Source organism: Vicugna pacos, chromosome 26 (genome assembly GCF_048564905.1).
Source record: "Vicugna pacos chromosome 26, VicPac4, whole genome shotgun sequence".
In the NCBI taxonomy this organism is placed as follows: Eukaryota; Metazoa; Chordata; class Mammalia; order Artiodactyla; family Camelidae; genus Vicugna; species Vicugna pacos.
Window position 1 is genome coordinate 6,366,327 of NC_133012.1, and position 6,984 is coordinate 6,373,310.

At 35.1% G+C, this 6,984-nt stretch overlaps 1 long non-coding RNA gene across 1 annotated transcript in view; it reads left to right on the forward strand.

The window, feature by feature from the left end:
- The window catches only part of LOC140689441 (uncharacterized), a 55,574-nt gene extending 48,807 nt beyond the window's left edge, over nt 1–6,767 (forward strand). The window contains exons 2-3 of the long non-coding RNA XR_012064379.1: nt 5,971–6,114; nt 6,654–6,767. This is a non-coding gene — a long non-coding RNA (uncharacterized lncRNA). The remainder of the gene's footprint in view (nt 1–5,970; nt 6,115–6,653) is intronic.
- The last annotated feature ends 217 nt before the right edge of the window (nt 6,768–6,984 follow it).

Here is a 6,984-nt window from a genome sequence, read left to right on the forward strand (position 1 = left end):
TGACTTTTGACAACGGTGTACTGTCATACAGTCACCATCACAATCAACACGTGAGCGTTTCCATCCCCCACAAGTTCCCTCATGCCTCTGCAGTCGGTCCTCCATCCCATTGCCTACACATCATTAATACGCTTTCTGTCACTGCAAATTTGCCTTTTCCAGGTGTTTGATACATGGAATCATCCAGAAAATACTCGTTTGTGTCTGGCTTCTTTTACTTACCAGGCTGCTTATGAGATTCATCTGTGTTTTTGGCTGTATCAGTACTTGGTTCCTTTTTTACTGCTGTGTAGTATTCTGTTGTATGAATATGTCACAATTTATCCATTCTTCCGTTGAAGGGCGTTTGGAATATTTCCAGTTTTTGGCAATTACGAATAAAGCTTTTGAGACATATTGTACAAGTCTTTTTTTTTTTTTGTGGGTACATGCTTTCATTTCTCTTAAATAAATACATAGGGGTGGCATTGCTAGGTCATAAGGGAGGTGCAATTTTGACTTTAGAAGAAACCATGAAACAGTTTTCCAAAGTGGTTTCACCATTTTACACTTTACATACCAGTGGTCTGTGGGAATTCTTGTTGCTTCCCAGCCTTGCCAACACTTGATATATTCCGTCTTTTAAATTTCAGCAGTTCTAATGTTTGGTGTGATACTGCATTTTAATTTATATGTCCCTGGTAGCCAATGATGTTGAACATCTTTTCATATGCTTATTGGCCATTTCTGTGTTGACTTTGGTAAAGCATATGTTTAAATCTTTTACCTGTTTAAAAATTTACTTGTTTTCTTACATTGGAGTTGTCAAGATAGATTCTTAATAGATATGTGTTTTGCAAATATTTTCTCCCAGTCTTTATACCTTATTTCCGTAAGAGTATCTTTTCAAGAGAAGCTTTTAATTTTGATGAAGTCCAATTTATCAATTTTTTAATGGTTTGAACTTTTTGTACCCGAAGACTTTTTTTTGTCTACCCCGAATCATAAAGATTTTTCTTATGTTTTCATCTAGAGGTTTTATAGTTTTATCTTCTTATTGTGCATTAGTTTGTATTTTGCTGATTTCTAGTGAGAGTGAACACTTTTTCGTAAGTTTGTTTGCCATATGAATTTCCTGTTTTGTGATATATCTAAGCCTTTTGCCCATTTTTCTATAAAGTTTTTATCTTATTGACTTGAAGGGAATTTTACATATTCTGGAAAGTGTCTTTTGTTAGCTTCATTCATTATTTATATCTTCCCCCACTCTGTGAGTTGCCTTTTCAATATCTTTATGGTGTCATTTGATGAATAGAAGTCCTTAATATTAAGGGATTTGAATTTATGTTTTATTTCCTTTATGATTAGTGCTTTATGTCTCCCATTTAAGAAAGTCTTTCCTACTCTGAGGTCACATTTTATTATCCTATACCAGAGGTTCTTAACTTTCTCAGTTTATGGCACCCTTAACATCTCAGTTAGTTTTTCATGGTATGCTTAGAACAAAAGAATTCCCAGCACTTCCATTTATTTGGTAGTTAGATCCAAACAACTTGCCAAGCATTTATGTTCTAACTACTTTTAGTCATATGAAAAGATAATACACATACGAAGAAAAAATAGTATATTTTTCATTTTTCAATAATTGCAATCATTTCTAAGGGGATATGTGAAACTGGTGGTCATTATACAACTTCTCAAACCTTGGAATAAGGTTTCCTCATTCATGCTGATTTTTAGGGGGGCATTTGCTTTTAATTACAGCAGCTACTGAAAACCCAGCTTCGTAAAGAAATGATGCCATTGAAGGCACTGCAGGTTGATCTAACGTTGAAACCATGCAGAGCTAATCATTTGTGTCGTGTCTGACAGGTGTCAAGTCTCCCTGTGTTTCCCTCAAAAATTTAAAATATCCCATGGCACCACTGTGAATTCGATGCAGTGTCCTAGGCTACCTTGGTGAATAGTTTGGGACTCATGGTCTACATTCTGTTTGAAAATCTCTGTTGTTTTGCTTTTCATGGTTATGTCTTAATGCATCCTGATTTGGTTTTTGTGCATGGTGTGAGTTAGAGATCCAATTTAATTTTTTCCAGATGGATATGTAGTTATCTCAGGTCATTTGTTGACAAGTCCTGCCCAATTTCTCAATGATCTACAGTGGCATCCCCGTCACAGATAAAGCATCCATATGTGTGGAGGTCTCTCCTGTACCATCACTACATTATCTTAATTACTATAGATTTATAATAAGTTGTTATCTGGTAGAGCATTTTCTCCTACTGTTTATTCCTCTTCTACAGTATTTTGCTTAATCTGGGCCTTTTCCATTTCCATATGAATTTTAGAATCAACTTAAGTTCCAAAATAAAAAAAATCCCCTTGGAAGTTTTATTTAAATAGTACTAAATCCACAAAAAAATTTGGGAGTATTTAAAACTTTATAATATTGAGTCTCATAATGAATGAATATTGTATAACTCTGTTTATTTAGATCTTCTTTGATGTAGTTTAGCAAAGTTTTATAATTCTCCCTGTAAAGACTTATTTTTAGATACTTTGTTGTAAATTGTATCTTTTAAAATATTTTATTTCTTGTTTGCTGGAACATAGGGATACTAAAATTTTTTTCTTGTCTTTCTTAATTTTTAATTAACTAAGTAATTAATTATTTTTATTGAAGTATAGTTGATTTACAGTATTATATTAGCAAAGTGTACAGTAAAGTGATTTGATTATACACATTTACACGTATGTATATATCCATATTCTTTTTTCAGTTTTTTCCATTATACTTTATTACAAGATATTGAATATAGTTCCCTGTGCTATGCAGTAGATCTTTGTTGTTTACCTATTTTATGTGTGGTATCATTTTTTTTTTATAATTTCAAACTTACAGATAAGGTATAAGAGCTCCCATATATCTTTACACCAGATTCACCAATTGTTTACATTTTGCCCTATTTGCTTTATCAAATAAAAATATACACATATTTGTAAATATATATGTATAGTCAGAAATTATTGCATTAAGTTACAATCCAATGATAGTGTATTCATATCCCTCTTGTAGACCTGAAAGTAGCCTACATAGATCCCCTTTCATTTTTCTGAAATGTATTGATCCTTGATTTATGGACCTGTATATAGTCTAGGTTGGTGAATGTTCCATGTGGCATTTGAAATAGTTTGCTGTCATTGGGTGGAGTGTTCAATGGATGACAGTTTGGTGAAGGTGGCTGATAGTGTTGTTCATCCCTTCTATATTATTTATTATTTTGTTTAGTTCTACAGTTACTGCGAGGGTGGTATTAACCTTCAATTATCATGACTGTCTATTTCTTCCTTTATTTTGTGTTTTTCCTTCATGTAGTTTGAAATTCTGTACTAAGTACATAGGGATTTATGATTGTCACATCTTCCTGATAATTGAGCTTTTAATCATTATGAAAAATCACTCTATTTCTGGTAATGCTTCCTCTCTTGAAATCCATTCTGTTTGTTATTAATACAGCCTCTCCAGGTTCCTTATAATTAGTGTTTGCAATGGTATATCTTCTTCTGTCAGCCTACTTTCAATTCATCTGTGTCTTTTGATTTAAAGCACATTTCTTATGCACAACGGATAGTTGGATCTTGCTTTTACAATCCAGTCTGACAATCTCTGCCTTTTAATTGGTGTGTTTAGTCAGTTAACATTTAATGTTATTATTGATAATGATTTGATTTAGGTCTACCATTTCAACATCTATTTTCTGTTTATCCCTTCTGCTTTTTCTTTCCTTTTTTCTTCTTTTTTGCCTTCTTTTGTGAAAAATCAAAGCCAAGTCTTCCTTCCTCCCTCCCTCCTTCAGTTTCTTCCTGACTCCCTCCCCAACCTTTATGTCTTTTGCATCCTTAAGATATACCATTTGTATTATTTTTCAGAAGTTTCTCTAAGGATTACAAAATGCCTCCTCAATTTATCAGAGTATTTTTAGAATTAATGTTTTATCACATAAAACTTCAGAATCTTGCAAGAATATAGTTCTATTAACTTCCTCTCTCTTGAGTCTTTTCTGCTATTGACGTTGTCCTGCAGGTTACTGAAGTTCTGTTCCTTTCTCAAAAACGTTTTCTCCTTTTCCCTTCAGATTGGATACTTTCTAATGATTTACCAGTAAGCTCACTGACTCTTACCTTCTACTGTCTCTAGGATGCTATTAAGGTTGTCTAGTCATCTTTTTGTTTCAGATATTGTAATTTTTAATTTAAAGTTTTCCATTTGGGTCTTTTCTGTAGTTTTCATTTCTCTACTGAGACTTCTATCTTTTTTCATTATAGCATTAGCTGTTTAAAGACTTTGAACATATTTATGGTGGTTTCCTTAAATTTTTGTCTGCTAATGCTAACATCTGGGTCATCTAGACATTAGTTTATACTGACAAGATTTCTTCTCTTGACTCTAGGTCACATTTTTTTTTTGTTTATTTCCCCCTGCCCCTCCCCTGTATAATAATTAAAAAAAATTTATCAACTAGACATTGTTGATGGTAAGTTGTAGAGACTCTGGATTTGGTTACTGTTCTTTGAAGAATGTTTATTTTTCTTCTAGCAAGTAGTTAACTTGGTTAGGCTCAAACGCCAAACTATTTCCCCTGGAGCAGGCAAGGGTTGAGATCACAGTCTTTTAGCCTTACAACTACTGTTTCCCATTGGTTTCCTTAGAATCTCTCCTATAGATGTGCAGTTCAAGGACTGATCAAGGATTTGGGTGGAATTACATGTCGATTTGGAGGCTGTCCTCATGCCTCACTCTTTTTGACAATTTCTCCTCTTATCATTCAGCTGTTCTGGAAGTCCATTTCCTGACTCTTTTAAGCCAGTAAGTCAGAAGCTTTCTGTTTGACGTCTAGATGTCTCATGCTTTATGGACCATAGAATGTGCTTGGGCAAAAACACACCCAGGGGAGTTCCCTTCTTTTGAGATTTGACTCTTTACCAGTGTCTGATCGCTTTTGATTGCCCCCTAGTACCCTCAGTAGCTGGTTTAAAAATATTTTATAATTATCTGTGGGAGTGTTAGTTCAGTGCAAATGACTGTCTTGTCTTGAAGTGGTTTCTATGATTGATTTTTGTGTGCTGATTATATATAGAGGAATTTAAAATTTGGGGGGCATTAATTCTAAGAATTCATCTGTAGCTTCTTCTAGATGTTTATGTGCATAATTATTATCACATATAGTGACAGTACATTTTCTTCTTTTACATTCAATACCCCTTTTATTTCTGTGTTTCATCTCACTGCATTGGCTGGCACCTCTAATACAATGTTGAAAAGAAACAGTGATAGAAGAATCTTTTATTTGGCTTATATATCAAAGGGAACATTTTAAAAGTTTAACCCTTAAATACTATATTATTTATACTTTTTAAAATAAACTGTCATTTTAAATCAGTGATTTCTATTCCTTATGAATGGACATTCAGTTTTGTCAAGTACATTTTTCTCCATCTATTGTGATGTTTGAATGTTGTTTTCCTTAATATGTTAATGTGTTGAATTACACTAATTGGTTTTCTAACATTTAATCAACTTTGCATCCTTGGAATGAATCCAGTTTGGTAAGATTTATTATCCAGTTTAATATAGTGCTTGATTCATTTTATTAGTGTTTTGTTTATAATGTTTGCATCTATGTTCATGAATGAAGTAGAAATATAATTTTTCTTTTGTATTATCTTGTTAAGTTTGATATAAAGGTTATGCTAGCCTCATATAATGAGTTAGGAGGAGGTTGGTTATGATTGGAATTATTTTTTCCTTGACTAATTGGTCAGACCTGCTGATGACACCATCTGGGTTTTTTGGTTGCTTTGTGGAGAAATTTTTGACTTCTGCTTACATTCACTTTAATGGTCAGAACATACAGGTTCTGGCATTTCTTGGATCGGTTTTAATAAGACATACTTGTACTGGTTATTAATCTGCTGCCTTTTATTTCCAAGGCACTCTTGTGGTTTCTGCTCTGTGATGCCAGTGCCAGGACCCGACTCTGTAAACAAACTTTCCTCTTTGTCACCTGGGTTCCTGTTAGCTTCTCCATTCAGTAGGAAATTCTGGAAGGAGCTTGGAAGGCAGGAAGAAAGAAGGTACTTCCACTTTCTTAGTTACTTCTGTACTGTCAGCAGTGCTGAGCAAGAACATGTTACCCTGGAGGCAGCAATTAATTCTGTTCTTCAGCTGCTTCCAGTTAATCCTAGAACCAGGCTTACTGTCACCCTTCAGAGGTACTACCAGTAGCTGAGATCTAAGTCCCAGCTGTCCAGCCCACTGGGTTCCTCTCCTGAACTCAGGAGGAGCCCGCAGCATCCAATTGTGCCCTCTCCTTAAGTGGCAGGAGCCCAGGACTTGTGAGGGTCCTACTTCAAACTTCTAATTTTGATAACCACCGCCTCTTCCTTCTCCCCAGCCTTAGTGGTGTTAGCTTTTTCCTCCAGTTATTATCCAGATGACAGCTTAATATTTCCTCCAGTACCCTATAATCAATTACATTTTCGTCCTGTTGATATACCTACTGTGGTCTGTTTTCCCGATTGGACACTGGCTGGTACAATACTTGCTAATGGAAGTGATCACAGGAAGAGGACCCCCCAAAATGTCTGGGCCTGATTTCTTTCTTTCTTTCTAGCCTTAAACGCAATGCTGATCTCCTTGCCAATGGCAGACGGTTACTACTAATCCACAGCATGCAGTGGTAGTATGATAAAGTTGTCACCCATAGCTGATTGTGATCACAAGCTTATGCACCAAGTGCCTTGGGGACTTCGTAGCTACTGGACTTGATGAATCTGGCAATCATGACAACAGCGACCCCGGGTGTGGAATAGCTGCCTCCAGCTGCACTGGAGAATCATGTACAGACAATGACAAGTTTAAAGTCTCAGCTCAAGTGTTCAGAAAACCAGGGTGTTTTTATAGATACCCAAGAAGAATCTCTTACTGCACAGTACATCTTGATG